Raw genomic sequence first — 20,239 nt, 5'->3', positions numbered from 1 at the left:
CATTACGATGAAGACTCAGATCACACTGAAAATAGACAAGCAGGCAAGGAAATGGCAGAATATAAAGAAACAACTTGAGTTGTAAGGCAGAGTTGAACTAAAATGCCATTTTAGGCAGCACAGATGACTTAGACTGAAGACCTCCACCAACCAAAAAATGGAGGCCACCCCTCTCCCGCCTTTCCTGGGGGTCTCTTTCGTCTGCCCCCAGCTCTTCTTTCTGTTAGCCCAGAGATCAACTCCACTGGTCCTGTGAATGATTCTCTCTTTCACCCTCTAGCTTTATTCTACCAATTACATAGTTCATCTCTCTGTTTAAATCCCTTTCCATTATCTTATAAACAGGATGAAGGTCTCCCATTAAGAACAAGCAACTCCCTCAGTTCTTCATTCCTTCAGTCACAGCCAAACTCCAAACTTGAGTAGTCCACAATGACTTATTCTTCACCCTTCTCTTTAACCAGTACCTCCACATCACTAGCTTCAGAGAACGTTTTAGTAGTCTTGACTTTTTGGCAGAGCTCTTGTCTGCGCCTCACTTCTTGCCTCAGTTTTGCCAAGCTTGGCTTCTACCACTTCTCTTTGTGATGGCAGATCTGTGGGATCTGTCATGATCTTTACATTGTCTTCTTTTTACCCAGGACTGTCATGACAAAAGATCACAGAACAAGTGACTTAAGAAAACCCAGAGGCTGGGCAGATAGCTCAAGAGGTAGAGCACAGGGCCATGTGCAAGGTACAGTTAGATCTGTAAGACATAACTGCCTTCCTCAGCATATTTAGAAATAGCCTCTATTATAAAAACAAAACAAAAAAAAACAACAGCCTGGAAATTGTGTTATAATTCTGGAGCCCTAAAAGTGAAAATCAGGATGTCAGCAGGTTTTGTTTCTTCTGAGGCCTGTTCCTTGGCTTGCAGATGGTCCTGTTTTTGCCTTTTCCTTGCACAGGCATTCTCTATACATATCCCTCTCGTCCAAATTTGCTCTTTCTATAAGATTGAAATAGGCCTTACTTGAGCCACCTCACTTTCGTCATGTCTTTAAAGATCAACTATAAAGCATCTTTTATAATTTACCATTTATTAGTGTGAATCATCTTGTATCTCCAGCTTAGCTGTTTCCGCTGTGCTGTGTGTCTGCTTGACATGTCTTTTCAGTATTTCAGAGGTGCCACCAATTAACATCAGCCACAACATAATCACAGTAGGGGGCTTTAACCTCCAGTTCTCACTACTGGGCAGAACAAGAAGACAAGTCCTAATCCAGGAGGTTTTATTCATGAATACCACCAAGCCCTCAAAAGTTGACTATTAACTCTCAAATTCTTTAAGAAGATTTAAGAAATTAGAATTATTCCGAGCACTTTCTTTGGAGCCAAGTCACCCACTGCATGGGAGCCCAACAGTCCTTTAAAATCACTGTGTTTTGAACTAAATAGAAGTTCAGGAGAAAGAAGTATGCCTGAAATAAGGGAAATATTAAGAGGGCATTCATTCCAGTTAAATACTTGAACCCCAGAGCAATACTAAACTCCCAAAGAGAAATTTCTTCTCAAAGGAAGGATTTTCTAATATTGGGAGCAGAACAGTGTTGATTACCACTGTAAGTATATTTGATTGAATGTAACCATTGGACTTGCCCTGGTGTATTTTATTTTGTTGGATTATTTTTGTTAATGCTGGCTTTCTGTTTTCTTTTTTAGGTCAGATTGTAAAATGATTAATAAAAATGACTCATTTCCTTATTACTGTATTGCTGATACCTGTTCTTATATATCAAGTGAAAGTGAATGAGATGTATAGTAAATGTAAGTAGAAGTGAATGAGACAATATACAGTAAATATAAGTGGAAGTGAATGAGAGTTTATAGTAGTAAAACAAAACAACTGCGTTACTACTGTAGATAAGTTAAATGTCCATTAACAAAAGTGGAGTGATCACGTAAGTGATGTACAGTTACTGTAAAGCAGTTTTAGTCATTCCCACAGTTTTATACTATTGGTAAAACAGAAGAGTTATGGCAGAAGCAGAAATTTGGTGTTTGCTTCTTTTCTTTACTTTCTTCATGTAAAGAATGATTTAAAAACTTGTACTGGTGTGTGTGTGTGTGTGTGTGAGAGAGAGAGAGAGAGAGAGAGAGAGAGAGAGAGAGAGAGAGAGAGAGAGAGAGAGAGATCCAGTAATACAGTTACACTTTACCACTGCCTTTGCAGTTAGAGGTGTTTATATAACTAAGTTCTAGCTAATGACAACGTAGATCGAAGCTGTTGAATTGACTTTATGATAAATAGCTCCAAATATTGTGAACTGTTTCAATTTGGCATCTTTTACTTCTGGCCAGAAAGAAGCAAATGAATTCACAACTGTTCTCCCATCACAGACAACTAGAAAGTTATAGGGGGGACATGGAACAATATGAAGCTCAGAATAGCAATCCCTGAGAGAAAAGAAAAACAGAGATGAGTTCTACCACACCTAAGCCTGATAATGGCGTAGAGGAACCCAACCAAAACCATGAAAGTCAGTGACTGAAAGACAAAGAGTCCAAAGTTCAAGGAGCCTTGAACTTTTTCCATAGAGCTTTGTTTCTAAGATAATGGAGATAAGCAGAGAAAGTACAGAAGTATACATAGTAGGTACTATAGTTTATAGATTAATAGAAATATGTATGTGGTAGGGTTACCTTTATAATATTGGGAAAGAACATATTCTAAGCAAAAGAGTGTGTCAAGGAAATGACACAGTTTCTAGAGATTATGATTGATGGCTTCAGGTTTTAAAATCAGAGTGGGAAGATGGGGAAATGTCAGCATACCCAGGACATTCAGTCGAGAACTGAAAAGAGCCACACGTTGGAAATCAGTCCCAGAGCAAACACTGCTAAAGACCTTCCCTGAAAGACCATAAATAATAAGCCTCAGAAGAATCAAACTGAATACAACTGAAGTGGAGAACAAAATTCAAGTCTTTAAAAGCAGACTCTAGTAGTCTACAATATAGAACTCACAACAGTAATAATGCATAGGTTCAGAAAACTTGGTCTCAAACCAGGAGGGTAAAATAAATCAGATAATAAACACTATTTCAGCTATAAGAGAGATGATGGAATAAGAAGCCAAGGATGTTAAAACATTGTTAATGTGTTTTATGTCATATATACATAATATAAAAGAAATGTAAGAATAATAGGGAAATGGGAGACAGAATTATGAATGTAACCCCGGGAGGTGACAAAAATGTCAGAATTGGAATTTTATCAGGTATGATTAACAGCAGATCATAATAGAAGAGAATGTCATTAAACTTTTAAAATGTAGAAGTAGAATTTGTCTTGAGATGAATCAAAGAACAGAAATATGATGAATCATAAGAGGGCTGGAATCATAGTGCAGCAGGTAGGGTATTTGCCTTGCATATAACTAGGTTGGGTTCAATTTCCAGCATCCTATATGGTCTCCAGAACCTGCCAGAGTGCAGGCAGGAGTAAGCCCTGAATACTGCCGGCTACCAAACCCAAAACAACCCAAACAAAAAACACAAGAGTCATAAGAGACTATAATGTATATATACTAGAACACTGTTGCACTGTCCTCCCGTTGTTCATCGATTTGCTGGAGGGGGCCCAGTAATGTCTCCATTGTGAGACTTGTACTGTGTTTGGCATATTGAATACGTGACGTGTAGTTTGCCAGGCTTTACCGTGTGGGCGAGATACTCTCAGTAGCTTGCTGGACTCACCAAGAGGAGTGGAGGAATCGAACTGGCTCGGCCGGGCTGGCTGCACTCAAGGCAAACACCCTACCGCTGCAAATGGATAAATTATTAGAATTATTCCATATTCCAAGACTGAAATCAGGAACGTGTATAGTCACAAATATGATAATTTGAATAGTAATCAAAACTCTTCTCCAAAACAAAAGCGCAGCAGAGCTGAACAGTTTCTCTAGGAAATCCTACCAAAATTTCAGATTAATACAGAATCCCTCAGACTTCTTTAAGTGAGGGGGAGGCAATGCTTCTAAATATATTTTATAAATATGGTATTGCCCTCAAACCAAAAGCAGACCAGGATATCAAGGAAACTGTCACTATGTCTGACAATGCAAAAATCTTCAGCAGAGTCCTCAATAAAATCTTAAATGGAGGTTAGCAACTTCGGACTAGAGAGACAGTATAGTGGGTAAGGTGCTTGCTGTGCATGCGGCCAATCTGGGTTCGAGCCTCAGCATCTCAGGTGGTGTCCTCTGAGCACTGCCGGGAGTGATTCTGAGTAAGCCCTGAGCATGGCTGGGTATGGCCCCAAATAAAAAAACAACCAAAGATACCCTCCACCAGTGGTCTCTCTCTCTCTCTCTCTCTCTCTCTCTCTCTCTCTCTCTCTCTCTCTCTCTCTCACCATGGATACAAGGATTGTTCAACAAAGAAAAATTAACAATAAACCAACATTAGCAAAAGTGTAAAAGTGTTGTGATATTTTAAATTCAGAAAAAGCATTTGAGACCATTTTTACAGCATACAGCCGAAGAGAAGGGGCACATGGAGGGTGGGATCCACAGTTCCCGGAGGAAAAAAAACAGGTTCCAAAAAGAGCTGAGATCATCGGGAAGTCCCAGATGGGGTAGGTACCACATCCCGCCTCTCCCAGATGGAACCCCGGTGACCAGAAACCTCTGCAAGCACAGCTCGAGTATGCAGGAACTAGGACTTTTCCTCAAATCTGCTGGGACTACAGCTCCCAGGTAACCTCTGATTCCGGAAGTCACGCCCACAGCCCGCCCCCCAGCGCCATCTTTACAACATACAGCTAAAGAGAAGGGCCACATGGAGGGCGGGAACCACAGATCCCAGAGGAAAAAAAAAACAGGTTCCAAAAAGAGCCGAGATCATCGGGAAGTCCCAGATGGGGTAGGTACCGCATCCCGCCTCCCCCAGATGGAACCCCAGTGACCAGAAGCCTCTACAAGCACAGCTCGAGTATGCGGGAACTAGGACTTTTCCTCAAAACCGCATAAGCAGCCGCGCGACATCTCTCTATATACAAAGTGATCAATGGGAAGTAAACCACCCAACGTTTCTCCCTGAAAATCAGAGTTAAGTTTGGAGCACAGCCATAGCCCCAGAAACACAAGGACTTAATGCAGAACCCAGCAGCTTGGAGCAGAAAAGTGAACGGACTATGCGTTAATTCAGGCCATCATGTCTGCCCGGAGGGGAAAGGGTGTTGCCCCATTCGCCCTCTCTTCTCTGTAAAGAAGGATGGCGGCCGCATGGGAGCCTTGTGGACAGCAGGTATGAGCCGGGGGTGTGGGGGCGACTAAAACCTCATGGGAAGGGGGCGTTCTGGTCCATCCTTCACGCCCTACCGAGGCCACCAGTTGCCCCCCATGAGCGGCTCTCCAGCACAGCCACAGCCCCAGAAGCACAAGGACTTAATGCAGAACCCAGAAGCTTGGAGCAGAAAAGTGAACGGACTATGCATTAATTCAGGCCATCAAGTCTGCCAGAGAGGAAAGGGTGTTGCCCCATTCGCCCTCTCTTCTCTGGAAAGAAGGATGGCAGCCGCATGGGAGTCTTGTGGACAGCAGGTATGAGCCAGGGGTGTGGGGGCGACTAAAACCTCATGGGAAGGGGGGCGTTCCAGTCCGTCCTTCACGCCCTACCGAGGTCACCAGTTGCCCCCCGCGAGCGGCTCTCCAGCACGGCCACAGCCCCAGAAGCACAAGGACTTAATGCAGAACCCAGCAGCTTGGAGCAGAAAAGTGAAAGGACTATGCGTTAATCCAGGCCATAATGTCTGCCCGGAGGGGAAAGGGTGTTGCTCCCTTCCGCCCTCCTCCCTCTGGAAAGAAAGGTGGCGGCCACATGGGAGTCTTGTGGACAGCAGGTATGAGCTGGGGGTGTGGGGGCGACTAAAACCTCATGGGAAGGGGGGCGTTCCGGTCTGTCCTTCATGCCCTACCGAGGCCACCAGTTGCCCCCCGCGAGCGGCTCTCCAGCACCGCCACAGCCCCAGAAACACAAGGATTTAATGCAGAACCCAACAGCTTGGAGCAGAAAAGTGAACGGACTATGCGTTAATCCAGGCCATCAAATCTGCTGGAGGGGAAAGGGTGTTGCCCCATTTGCCCTCTGCTCTCTGGAAAGAAAGATGGCGGCCACATGGGAGCCTTGTGGACAGCAGGCATGAGCCGGGGGAGCAGGGGCGACTAAAACCTCATGGGAAGGGGGGCATTCTGGTCCGTCCTTCATGCCCTACCTAGGTCACCAGTTTCCCCCCACGAGCGGCTCTCCAGCACGGCCACAGTCCCAGAAGCACAAGGACTTAATGCAGAACCCAGCAGCTTGGAGCAGAAAAGTGAAAGTATTATGCGTTAATCCAGGCCATCAAGTCTGCCAGAGGGGAAAGGGTGTTGCCCCATTTGCCCTCTCTTCTCTGGAAAGAAGGATGGCGGCCGCATGGGTGCCTTGTGGACAGCAGGTATGAGCCAGGGGTGTGGGGGCGACTAAAACCTCATGGGAAGGGGGGCGTTCCAGTCTGTCCTCCACGCCCTACCGAGGTCACCAGTTGCCCCCCACGAGCGGCTCTCCAGCACGGCCACAGCCCCAGAAGCACAAGGACTTAATGCAGAACCCAGCAGCTTGGAGCAGAAAAGTGAAAGGACTATGCGTTCATCCAGGCCATCATGTCTGCCCGGAGGGGAAAGGGTGTTGCTCCCTTCCGCCCTCCTTCCTCTGGAAAGAAAGGTGGCGGCCACATGGGAGCCTTGTGGACAGCAGGTATGAGCCGGGGGTGTGGGGGCGACTAAAACCTCATGGGAAGGGGGGTGTTCCGGTCTGTCCTTCACGCCCTACTGAGGTCACCAGTTGCCCCCCACGAGCGGCTCTCCAGCACGGCCACAGCCCCAGAAGCACAAGGACTTAATGCAGAACCCAGCAGCTTGGAGCAGAAAAGTGAACGGACTATGCGTTAATTCAGGCCATCATGTCTGCCCGGAGGGGAAAGGGTGTTGCCCCATTCGCCCTCTCTTCTCTGTAAAGAAGGATGGCGGCCGCATGGGAGCCTTGTGGACAGCAGGTATGAGCCGGGGGTGTGGGGGCGACTAAAACCTCATGGGAAGGGGGCGTTCTGGTCCATCCTTCACGCCCTACCGAGGCCACCAGTTGCCCCCCATGAGCGGCTCTCCAGCACAGCCACAGCCCCAGAAGCACAAGGACTTAATGCAGAACCCAGAAGCTTGGAGCAGAAAAGTGAACGGACTATGCATTAATCCAGGCCGTCAAGTCTGCCAGAGAGGAAAGGGTGTTGCCCCATTCGCCCTCTCTTCTCTGGAAAGAAGGATGGCAGCCGCATGGGAGTCTTGTGGACAGCAGGTATGAGCCAGGGGTGTGGGGGCGACTAAAACCTCATGGGAAGGGGGGCGTTCCAGTCCGTCCTTCACGCCCTACCGAGGTCACCAGTTGCCCCCCGCGAGCGGCTCTCCAGCACGGCCACAGCCCCAGAAGCACAAGGACTTAATGCAGAACCCAGCAGCTTGGAGCAGAAAAGTGAAAGGACTATGCGTTAATCCAGGCCATAATGTCTGCCCGGAGGGGAAAGGGTGTTGCTCCCTTCCGCCCTCCTCCCTCTGGAAAGAAAGGTGGCGGCCACATGGGAGTCTTGTGGACAGCAGGTATGAGCTGGGGGTGTGGGGGCGACTAAAACCTCATGGGAAGGGGGGCGTTCCGGTCTGTCCTTCATGCCCTACCGAGGCCACCAGTTGCCCCCCGCGAGCGGCTCTCCAGCACCGCCACAGCCCCAGAAACACAAGGATTTAATGCAGAACCCAACAGCTTGGAGCAGAAAAGTGAACGGACTATGCGTTAATCCAGGCCATCAAATCTGCTGGAGGGGAAAGGGTGTTGCCCCATTTGCCCTCTGCTCTCTGGAAAGAAAGATGGCGGCCACATGGGAGCCTTGTGGACAGCAGGCATGAGCCGGGGGAGCAGGGGCGACTAAAACCTCATGGGAAGGGGGGCATTCTGGTCCGTCCTTCATGCCCTACCTAGGTCACCAGTTTCCCCCCACGAGCGGCTCTCCAGCACGGCCACAGTCCCAGAAGCACAAGGACTTAATGCAGAACCCAGCAGCTTGGAGCAGAAAAGTGAAAGTATTATGCGTTAATCCAGGCCATCAAGTCTGCCAGAGGGGAAAGGGTGTTGCCCCATTTGCCCTCTCTTCTCTGGAAAGAAGGATGGCGGCCGCATGGGTGCCTTGTGGACAGCAGGTATGAGCCAGGGGTGTGGGGGCGACTAAAACCTCATGGGAAGGGGGGCGTTCCAGTCTGTCCTCCACGCCCTACCGAGGTCACCAGTTGCCCCCCACGAGCGGCTCTCCAGCACGGCCACAGCCCCAGAAGCACAAGGACTTAATGCAGAACCCAGCAGCTTGGAGCAGAAAAGTGAAAGGACTATGCGTTCATCCAGGCCATCATGTCTGCCCGGAGGGGAAAGGGTGTTGCTCCCTTCCGCCCTCCTTCCTCTGGAAAGAAAGGTGGCGGCCACATGGGAGCCTTGTGGACAGCAGGTATGAGCCGGGGGTGTGGGGGCGACTAAAACCTCATGGGAAGGGGGGTGTTCCGGTCTGTCCTTCACGCCCTACTGAGGTCACCAGTTGCCCCCCACGAGCGGCTCTCCAGCACGGCCACAGCCCCAGAAGCACAAGGACTTAATGCAGAACCCAGCAGCTTGGAGCAGAAAAGTGAACGGACTATGCGTTAATTCAGGCCATCATGTCTGCCCGGAGGGGAAAGGGTGTTGCCCCATTCGCCCTCTCTTCTCTGTAAAGAAGGATGGCGGCCGCATGGGAGCCTTGTGGACAGCAGGTATGAGCCGGGGGTGTGGGGGCGACTAAAACCTCATGGGAAGGGGGCGTTCTGGTCCATCCTTCACGCCCTACCGAGGCCACCAGTTGCCCCCCATGAGCGGCTCTCCAGCACAGCCACAGCCCCAGAAGCACAAGGACTTAATGCAGAACCCAGAAGCTTGGAGCAGAAAAGTGAACGGACTATGCATTAATCCAGGCCGTCAAGTCTGCCAGAGAGGAAAGGGTGTTGCCCCATTCGCCCTCTCTTCTCTGGAAAGAAGGATGGCAGCCGCATGGGAGTCTTGTGGACAGCAGGTATGAGCCAGGGGTGTGGGGGCGACTAAAACCTCATGGGAAGGGGGGCGTTCCAGTCCGTCCTTCACGCCCTACCGAGGTCACCAGTTGCCCCCCGCGAGCGGCTCTCCAGCACGGCCACAGCCCCAGAAGCACAAGGACTTAATGCAGAACCCAGCAGCTTGGAGCAGAAAAGTGAAAGGACTATGCGTTAATCCAGGCCATAATGTCTGCCCGGAGGGGAAAGGGTGTTGCTCCCTTCCGCCCTCCTCCCTCTGGAAAGAAAGGTGGCGGCCACATGGGAGTCTTGTGGACAGCAGGTATGAGCTGGGGGTGTGGGGGCGACTAAAACCTCATGGGAAGGGGGGCGTTCCGGTCCGTCCTTCATGCCCTACCGAGGCCACCAGTTGCCCCCCGCGAGCGGCTCTCCAGCACCGCCACAGCCCCAGAAACACAAGGATTTAATGCAGAACCCAACAGCTTGGAGCAGAAAAGTGAACGGACTATGCGTTAATCCAGGCCATCAAATCTGCTGGAGGGGAAAGGGTGTTGCCCCATTTGCCCTCTGCTCTCTGGAAAGAAAGATGGCGGCCACATGGGAGCCTTGTGGACAGCAGGCATGAGCCGGGGGAGCAGGGGCGACTAAAACCTCATGGGAAGGGGGGCGTTCTGGTCCGTCCTTCATGCCCTACCTAGGTCACCAGTTTCCCCCCACGAGCGGCTCTCCAGCACGGCCACAGTCCCAGAAGCACAAGGACTTAATGCAGAACCCAGCAGCTTGGAGCAGAAAAGTGAAAGTATTATGCGTTAATCCAGGCCATCAAGTCTGCCAGAGGGGAAAGGGTGTTGCCCCATTTGCCCTCTCTTCTCTGGAAAGAAGGATGGCGGCCGCATGGGTGCCTTGTGGACAGCAGGTATGAGCCAGGGGTGTGGGGGCGACTAAAACCTCATGGGAAGGGGGGCGTTCCAGTCTGTCCTCCACGCCCTACCGAGGTCACCAGTTGCCCCCCACGAGCGGCTCTCCAGCACGGCCACAGCCCCAGAAGCACAAGGACTTAATGCAGAACCCAGCAGCTTGGAGCAGAAAAGTGAAAGGACTATGCGTTCATCCAGGCCATCATGTCTGCCCGGAGGGGAAAGGGTGTTGCTCCCTTCCGCCCTCCTTCCTCTGGAAAGAAAGGTGGCGGCCACATGGGAGCCTTGTGGACAGCAGGTATGAGCCGGGAGTGTGGGGGCGACTAAAACCTCATGGGAAGGGGGGCGTTCCGGTCTGTCCTTCACGCCCTACTGAGGTCACCAGTTGCCCCCCACGAGCGGCTCTCCAGCACGGCCACAGCCCCAGAAGCACAAGGACTTAATGCAGAACCCAGCAGCTTGGAGCAGAAAAGTGAAAGGACTATGCGTTAATCCAGGCCATCATGTCTGTCTGGAGGGGAAAGGGTGTTGCCCCAGTCGCCTTCTCCTCTCTGGAAAGAAAGATGGCGGCCGCATGGGAGCCTTGTGGACAGCAGGTATGAGCCGGGGGAGTGGGGGCGACTAAAACCTCATGGGAAGGGGGGCGTTTCGGTCCGCCCTTCACGCCCTACCGAGGCCACCAGTTGCCCCCCACGAGCGGCTCTCCAGCACGGCCACGACTCCAGAGCACAGAAACCAATTTCTTAACTATCTGACTTTCAGTAGAAATACTTCCAGGGTCAATAAGTAAAATAGCAGAAATCCAAAACCAACATTTAATTCTTGAACCCAGCTGTAGAAAGCAAATCACTTCACAATGCTTTTTCAGCATGTCTGATTTGGGGGGGGGGTAAACTCTAAATAATAGTGGTGCATCTTTTATTGAAACAATGAATCTAATCAAAGCAGATAGAGTGTTAACTAGAATTCATCTGCCCCACAGGGACTGGGAGGGGTGGGGGGTGGGGTTTTATTGGGGCTCTTCATGGTAAAAAATAAGTATTGGTAAAGGGAAATGTGTTTGATATTTGCATGACTGAGACCTAAATCTGAAAGCTTTGTAACCTTTCCCACGGTGATTCAATAAATAAATAAATAAATAAATAAAGAGAATGCTTCTCTTTCCCATTATGATATAGCAGGGCTATAGAATAACTACAACATATAGTTTAAAGCCTGGCAAGCTACCCATGACATACTCAATATGCCAAACACAGTAACAAGTGTCACAATGAAGATGTTACTGGGCCTGCTCGAGCAAATTGATGAACAACAGGAGGACAGTGACAGTGACAGTGATAGTTGAAAGACATGCGAGGCACAGTCAAAATTTAAGGATACAAAATCAAGAACATAGAGGAAGTTGAACGCTCTAGCACCTATAACTAAGGAAAGCATCATTGTCCCAATTCACTAAATTTATATGAAATTTCATACTTTACCTCAGTTCCTGTTCCCCAATTCATACCTAGTTTTCAACAAAAGTTACAAGGCTCACTAAAAGAAAAAAATAAAAATTTAAAGAAACAAACTCATATATGAAATAGATTTTGTAATTATCACTTAATCACTTAATCACTTAACTTCCCGTTAGTCGTCGATTTGCTCGAGCGGGTGCCAGTAACGTCTCCATTTGTCCCTGTCACGTGCTAGTGTAGCCCAATGGCATCTGTTCGCTCCGGGAACATGAAGAGCCTCAAACCGATCGTTCATGATCTTGACGAAGAAGTCTGACCATCTGGTAGGTGGGCGGCCACAGGGTCTTTTGACATCCTGTGGAATCCAGTCCGTAACAGCTCTAGTCCAGCGGTCGTCTTTAAATCTCATTACGTGACCAGCCCATCTGGTTTTCGACACCTTGGCAAATGAGACAGCGTCCCTGATTCTTGATCGTCGAAGGATGTCAGAACTCCGGATTCTTTCCCTCATTTGAGTGAAACATGATATTCCAAGCATAGCTCTTTCTATTCTTCTTTGGGAGACCTGAATAGCGTTCTCATCCTGTTTGCGTAGGGCCCAGGTCTCTGAGGCATATGTTAATGCAGGAAGAACAGTGGAATCAAAGAGATGTGCCCGGAGCCGGAGGTTCTTCGTCCTCTTAGCTATTTCTTCGACGTTCTTGAAGGCGTTCCAAGCCGCTCTCTTCCTCCTGCGCAGCTTGGGTGCCAGGTCATTTGTCATGTTGACCTCTCGACCTAGGTACACATAGCTGTTGCATTCGGAGATGGTCGTTCCGTTGAGAGCGAATGGGGCGCCAGGAACGAGGCTGTTTCTCATAAACATTGTCTTCATAAGATTCAGCTGTAGTCCTACCTTTCCACACTCACGGTCAAAGTCGGCTGGCATTTGTGCCGCTTGATTGATGTTTGGTGTTATGAAAACAATGTCATCAGCAAAGCGGAGGTGGTGTAGTTGCTGACCATCTATCTTCACTCCCATTCTTTCCCATTTCAGTCGTCGCATGATGTTCTCGAGGGTGGCACTGAAGAGTTTCGGTGAAATGGTATCACCCTGCCGCACCCCTCTCTTGACATCAATGATCACTTCTTTGTAGAATGGTGAGATCCGGTCATTGTAATTATCAAAGAGGGACTTTTTCTAGGTTAAGGTCTCTGGTTATGGAAGCCTCATTTTATGCTCCCTTCTGGAAGAAGCATTCGTGAGTTCTGGAGGATGGCTAATGAGGAGATTATCTGATGCCGGCTGGTGGTGGCCAATAGGGGTGTGACCCCCTGGGTTGCCGGAGACTGAGAAAGCAGGCAGAGGATCTCTGCTCCTGGGTTTCGTTGAGCCCAGGTCACAAAGTTCAGCCTTATCTGGGTTATGTGGGACTTCACTCACATGTGAGGCTCTGTCCAAGCGTGTGGTAAGCAGCCTGGAGCGTGGTGGCAGTTGGGTACTGGAGGTCGGTTGCTAGGGCTGGGTCCCTTGGGATGGGGAGGGCTCTCACCCGCCCCCCCCCCACTCTGGGGCACCTCAAGTGAAAACAGCCGACCTCCACTACCCAGTCCAGACCCCCCAGTCTCCGGCAACCCAGGGGTCACATCCATAAGCCACTTTCTACTAGCACCAGATAATCTCCTCATCGGCCACCCTCCAGAACTTATGGCTGCTTCTCCCAGAAGGGAGCATAAAATGAGGCCCCTATAACCATGCCACCTGACTTTGTGCCAGGCTCTTTTCACTCGGGTCACCCCAGAGGGGGGCGGGTGAGAGCCCTCCCAGCCCCAGGGGACCCAGCCTTGGCATCTGACCTCCACTACCCAACCACCACCATGCTCCAGGCCACTTTCCATACACTCGGGGCGAGCCTCACATTAGTGAACATATTTTTGGACCACGCGGCCACAAAAGCATAAGACTTATATATATTTTAGAGAGCCTGGCAAGTTACCAAGAGTATCCTGCCCACATGGCAGAGCCTGGCAAGCTACTGGTGGCGTATTTGACATGCTAAAAACAGTAACAATAACGGGTCTCATTCCCCTGACTCTGAAAGAGCCTCCAATATGGCAGCATTGGGGAAGATGAGGAAGGAGAGGCTGCTAAAATCTCAGGGTTGGGACAAATGGAGACGTTACAGGCATCTGCTTGAGTGAATTGATGAACAACAGGATAACAGTGATACAATGATAGGTTAAGAACTCTAGTGGGGAAAAAGTAGGAAACTTGCAACTATACTGTTGAGTAACGTAGGTAGGGAGGATGAAATTCTAAAAATCTAAAGGAACCATGAGGAAAAATGAACAGAAGTGAAGAATGTCTTTGGTGGGCTCATCAATAAACTGGATATTATTGAGGAAAGAATCAGATAACTTGAAGAGAAGTTAGAGTGCTATTTATAAATTCCTACCAATTAAGAAAGTTATGCACTCTCAATCTAAATTTAATTTCTTAGCAATTGTCAAACCTATAAATCCTTGATTTACAAGTATATTTTAAACTTATAAGTACGTTTAAGTTTTTCAAAAGCTAGAAGCAAGTATTAAGATAAAGCAAAAAAGTGAGTTTAAGACAAAGAAAAAGTGAGCTTTTCCCCCTTTGAGATCTGTTACCACCAAGTTCCTCCTTCAGAGAATAGATGGTTGAAACAAAAACACTTCCCAAAATTAGTGACAAAAGTTTTGAAAGATGTTGTTTAAGGTAATTGTATCCGATTTCAATAAAAGTATGGGAGGCTTGCTCAAACTGGCGAGAACTCCAGACAACAGCAGGGCTCAGAGAATGCCAGGGAGATCTGATGCAATCTACTCAGACACAGCGTTGGCTCCTCAGATGGGAGGGTCCAGCTCACAAGACAAAGCTTGACTGCAGATACCATCATAAACCCGTGAGCTTCTGATCAAGAGAACATAAGTCTGACTTCCTACAAATCTGACATTCTTCCGATTTGATTTGCCAGAGCAAACCAAAAACTGAGATAACCCATTTACTCATGAGGTTATTAGAAAGTATGTAACTCAGGAATAGTCAGCTGGAAGAGACCCAGAGGACAAAGAATGGGGCTGGGCAGTAGCAGCGCTTCCGTTATTTCTCAGTCCAGTCCTCTCCCCAAATGTCCAGATGCTTACTCACATAGACACTCACCAGAGCCCCACCTTATTTTATTGTTGTGTCTTTTCTTTTGGGGCCATGCCCACAGGTGCCTAGGGCTTACTCATGAATCAGAGATCACTCATGGCAGTGCTCAGGGGGCCATATGTGGTGTCAGGGATTGAACTCCAGTCAGCTGCTTGCAAGGCAAGTGCCTCACTCACTGCGGCCCTTCTTTTTTTATTTTTTATTTTTTGGCAATGCTCCGCTATTGCTCCTGGCTCTGCACTCAGGAATCATGCCTAGCAGTGTTCAGGAGACCAGCTAGGGTGCCAGAGATTGAACCTGGGTTGGCCACATGCAAGGCAAGCGCCTTATCTGCTGTACTATCTCTCTGCCTCCCCCCCTACCCCCTTTTTGGGCTTTCAATGAAGGCTTTATTATTGAGGTATAACTGATGGATTCATTGGCTGTTGGCAACTCAACTCGTTGGCAACTCAACTCAACTCACATACTAACTGGTATGTGGAGTATAAGCTTAAGGAAAGGGACTTTGGGCCGAATGGTGAAAGATAGCACAGGGAAGCCGACCCCACACGACTGCTGCCATGTCTACTTACTCACCAGCCCTATTCCACCAAATCCCAACTCAATCTATCAGGAGATGCACGCCGAGCAGTTAAGCCTTATGGAATTGTTGCCCTGCTGCTGAAAACCCCAGAACACCCACAGGAGCCAGGCTGGCCAAATACACATCCACCAAGTCTCCAGCACCTGCACCCAGCCCTACCACTAGAGTCATGCTAAGGGCTCAGCTCACCGCCTCATGAATATTCTCTGCAGAGACACCAGTCTCTCAATATTTTCAGGTACTGTCACCCTGGCAGAGAAGTCTGGTGATTTTTTTCGGAGTGGGGGAGGGTAGCCTCTCCCCCAACCCCCTAACACCCATGCCTCCAGAAGCCCCAGCAGCCCCGGCCACCATCCCTATTGGTCACCTTGTTGACTCTTTGGCCCAGACCATAGATCTGGAGGTATCTGGACCATTTGGCTGTGTCTGACACCTCCTGAAGCAACAAGGAGCTTAATCGATTCTTAGACAAGGACTTAACAATCCTGCAATCAGATATAACAATGTTTACATAAATTCATCTTCTAGATCTATTGATTTTATTGCAACTTTGTTATCTAACCAATTTTAATCCTAGAGTTGTGTCAACAGTTGCCGCTTTTTTCTACATTAAAGAAAAAAAGAAGATTAGCAAAGAGAGAGATTCAGAGTGAAACCAGGAACCTGGAAAGCCAGGTTCTTTAAGAAACTGAATCATTTAACTACTGTTCTTTTTTGGAGGCAGGTTGTTACTTCTGTGTTACACTGTGTGAAACTGCTAAAATGCTCAGGTGTGTTCTAAACAGGAACCCCCCTCTCCCAGAACAGAAAATCCTAGATGAGGAAACAGATTATAAAAAAATCTGTCCTCTCACACGCCCTGCCCTTAGTCCCTGATGCCCTCTCATCTGTCCCATGTGTTTGTGGACACCTACTTCCTCCCTAGTCCTCTGACAGTCCCCTCAAAGTTCTATAGGAAAATGGGAGGTTGTTCTCTACAGTTGCAAGGTGCATCTTTTTTTGGCTTCAAAATATTCAGCATGTAATCATAAATATCCAGCAAGCCCTGGAAGGAAATGGCATCTCCAGAAATCCCTGGCAACTCTTTTCCTTTTTCTTGGTCCTGCTCAGACTTGTCTCGTTGGCAGGCAGCCGCCTGTGAAATGTGCACATTTCAAAGCAAATGGCTCCAGGAGCTCATAATTGCTGCCAAACGTGTGCGGATTTTAATAGCCCATTTTCATTAGCCTGTGTGAAATCACCTGTCTCTATGTTGTTACCCAACTTAATTGTCAATTATGGTGATTAAGCTTGGCTTTCACTACCATTGCTGGTAATCATTAGTATTATCTCTGAGGCTAAACGAAGGAAAAAATAATGCCAGAAAAATAATCATTTTGTAGGTGAAGACAAGTATTATGGTGTCAGTAAGTGAGGTGGCATTTTTCTTTATTCAGGTTGAACCAGATTTGGGTTTTTAGCTGTCAATTCTAATTTGCCGTTTAGATGTCTTGGGACAAATCATTTGATTTCCAGTTATCAAGGAGGGGTTCCTGATAACCATTCCCTTCCAATTCTCCAGAGATGTGCCCACAGCTAATTAGAAAGGCAGGTAGAATAATTAATAGATTTAAAGTGCTTTCAGCAATGTTGATGAATTTGAATATAATACGTGGGGCCCTAAAAACAATTTTGCGGGTAGCAGAGAAAATTCTAGCACTGATAAACTTGAGGCTTTGTTAGATTTAAAGGTATTGGTTTTTTTTCCTGCTTTGAACACTTATTTGACTTTCTATATGGTGTCTTCTAATTGTGAGTCTTGACTAAACTTTGACACTTCCTGGATTTTCCCTAGGATGAACAATAATGAAAACCAGGGAAACCATCATTCCCTTTTCTCCTTCCTTGCAAATTTTAATTTAGTAAAATTCCCAAGTCCATTTCTGTTATGCTTTTATGGGATTTCAGGACATGGCAAAATAATAAAAGACATTTGAAAAATGATATCATTAGACATTGTCTCCAGAATTTGAATGCCATGTGTGTCCCCAAGGTTTCCAGCACTCTTAAGATTTGATGATTTCCTTGATCTTTCCAAAAACACTTTGAGGAAACTAATAGATTAAAAAAAATCTAATTTAATGGCAAGAAAGAAATTAAGTAACGCAAGCTTAAGGGACATGGAAGTGAATCAGTAACTGTTTGCTGCCTTCAGGGGGTAGAAGAAGAATAAGGCTCTGTCCAAAATGGTTGTTAATAAAAAAAAATTTAAATACAAAACTTAACAAAGAAGCACTGACAATTCTAGATAAAGACAAAGCAGAATTTAAATGAATTAGCTTTTTGGATAGTTCCTTTTCCTTCCCAATGTTTCTCTTCCTATTTTGTGTGTGTCGAGTTTTTGTTTCTGTTTTATTTTTAAGTCTGATTATAATACATAAATCAATTGACTCCTAAGCCCTCTGTACCCAATTATTGACAACATCCTCTTAGTCTTGGTGGTCACCTGCCATATATAGCAGAGGATCAGAATCTGAATTATTGTGGGATTTCCTAATTTCTATGAATACATGTTAAACTTGTAATAGAAAACATCTTCATTTTTATAATTAAAAAATGAATTACTCCCTTAGTAGTAAATGAGGATAAATTTTAGCTCATATTTCAAGAGGAGAAAATTTTGATATTTTCTCCATGAAATGCTGCTATCCCTTTCTCTCCCTTACCCTAGGACCAAGTGAATGACCCCTGTCCTGTTTTCACACTGTGCTTTATCCTTTTATGGACCACGGTATCATCATGCTATACTGCAACTTTTCATTGGGTAACCTCAAGTTATTAAAGTGAGGTTGTGATAGAGAGAGAACTTCTTTTTGAGCTGCTGACACATGAGATCAAGGGAAGGAGAGAGAAAATTCAAACACCCATGAACTTTGAAGGAAGAGACCCTTTAGGGGAACCTACAGGGAAAATATTGCCTCCTGGTACAATGATTCACAAGAGAATCAGTTTTTTGTCACTTGAATAGTCACTTGAATAGCATCTCCCAAAACTCCTGGCCTTCTTGAGTATGCCTGCAAATACTTGGGCTTCGTGAGAGAAATGCCTCAGAAAGAGCTGACTTAAATTTAAGTAAGAACTTTGCTTTTCTTAAATTTGGGGGAGCCACACCCAGCTATGCTCAGGGGTATTTCTAGCATCTGCTCAAGAGCTACTTCAACCGCCCCCAGGGGTGCTCTGGGGATCTCATAGTGCCAAGGATGGAACCTGAGGCTCCCTGAGGCTCTTGGAGTCATGGCCCCACCCCTTGATTTGAAACTTGGTTTGAAACTTTCCTGCTAGAGCGCCTGCCTCTTAAGACAGATTCTAGATTGTCCTCATTCTTTCCTATCACCTGGCACTGTGGCTGTCACATAGGAAACTGTGAAATGTGTTTGCTAAATAAGTTTCACATGCCAACCCTCCAAACATTATCATTCAATGTTGAAATGATAAAAGAGGAATAATGCCAGGTGCTTATTCTTTCTTTAAATTTACACTCTTAATGTGTATTCAAAATCATGATACCAGAAATCACAATATCTTTTGACTTCAGGATCTCAGGTTCTAACTGACATCTTTATTGTTTCACTGAACCTCTGCCTTCCCCCAAGAAGTCAGCAGAAAAGAGATTGCTGCTTTTATTTTTTTAAATTTTATTATTATTATTATTATTATTATTGCTTTTGGGGTCACACCCGGCAATGCACAGGGGTTACTCCTGGCTCATGCACTCAGAAATTACTCCTGATGGTGCTGGGGGACCATATGGGATGCTGGAAATATGGGAACTGCGTCGGCTGCGTGCGAGGCAAATGCTCTACCCGCTGAGATTGCTGCTTTTAGAATCTTCTTGGCTTCCCTATTGTACTCTTTGGGATGTTTCTTTCTGTTTGTTTAAACTCAGAGCAGCCTCTGAAATTTCTGCACCCAGCTCCAAGTTCTCCCTGTATTTCCCTGCAATGGCTCCCTGATTTGGCCATCTCTGCTAGTTGGGGTTTATGAGGAAATGAACCAAGGCTGACAGTGGTTGCCATAGTGATTGCATTTCTATGGAATGAAGTCAGGGGAACATCCATTTGAAGGAATAGGGGAGCTATATTTTAGCAGAATGACCATCTGCTAGAAATAAAGTGCTCTGGGAGAAGGATGGTGTCTTAAGTAGCCTGGGGAAAATGGAACTAGTACTATGAGGAATGTATTGGGGAATCAACAAGTGATGAAAAAAGTAACTGCTTGGACAACAGTGAGAGTCCAGCTCTGGGGAGATGGCATGGATCAGAGTGGACCCCGAGCATAAGGCTCTGTGGTTACTTAGAAATTTTCAAAGCCTAAAAATGGCAGCAAAATAAGGAGTCCCCCAGGTCTGGGCATTTACAAAGAAGATAAATGAAATCTGTATAACTAAAACAAAACTTCAGAACATGAGCACACAGCAGATTTCTAAGAAATTTTTGCTTAAATAGTATGCAAGGAAATGAACAGAAGTATGTTTGCATGCTGGAAAGCAAACCCTTTTATCAGACTAATAATAATCCTTAAATGATGGGGTTATTATGAGAATCAATTTTAGTATTTAACAGCAGGTGCTGACAAAGTGCCTGTTACGTAGCTTATGTTTAGTGAACCATTGGCTTATAGTTAAAAAAAAAATTCAGATTCCACGTTCAGTCTAAGCCCTAGTACAGCTAATGTTTCTTCAAGGAGTTTATAGCACATATAAAACACACCAAGCAGCCCTATTAGGTAAATGAGAATCAGATTTATCAACTTCATGCTATAAAACAACAATGCTGATTCCGGGAGCAGAAAGTCGAAGCCCACCTTGGTTTCTCACTCACCCAGTGCCTGTTATGGGATAATTTGGGCCCCATATTAGCTTCCTCCTTGGATGAAGGCAGAGTTCAGACGGGAATGGTGATCTGCAGGTGACCTTAAAGAGAACAGCTTTGGCATGGGTAAATG

The sequence above is a fragment of the Sorex fumeus genome, unplaced genomic scaffold, assembly GCF_029834395.1.
Source record: "Sorex fumeus unplaced genomic scaffold, SorFum_2.1 ptg000047l, whole genome shotgun sequence".
NCBI lineage: Eukaryota > Metazoa > Chordata > Mammalia > Eulipotyphla > Soricidae > Sorex > Sorex fumeus.
The sequence above is the reverse complement of the archived record's forward strand: the minus strand, read 5'-3'. Positions refer to the sequence as shown.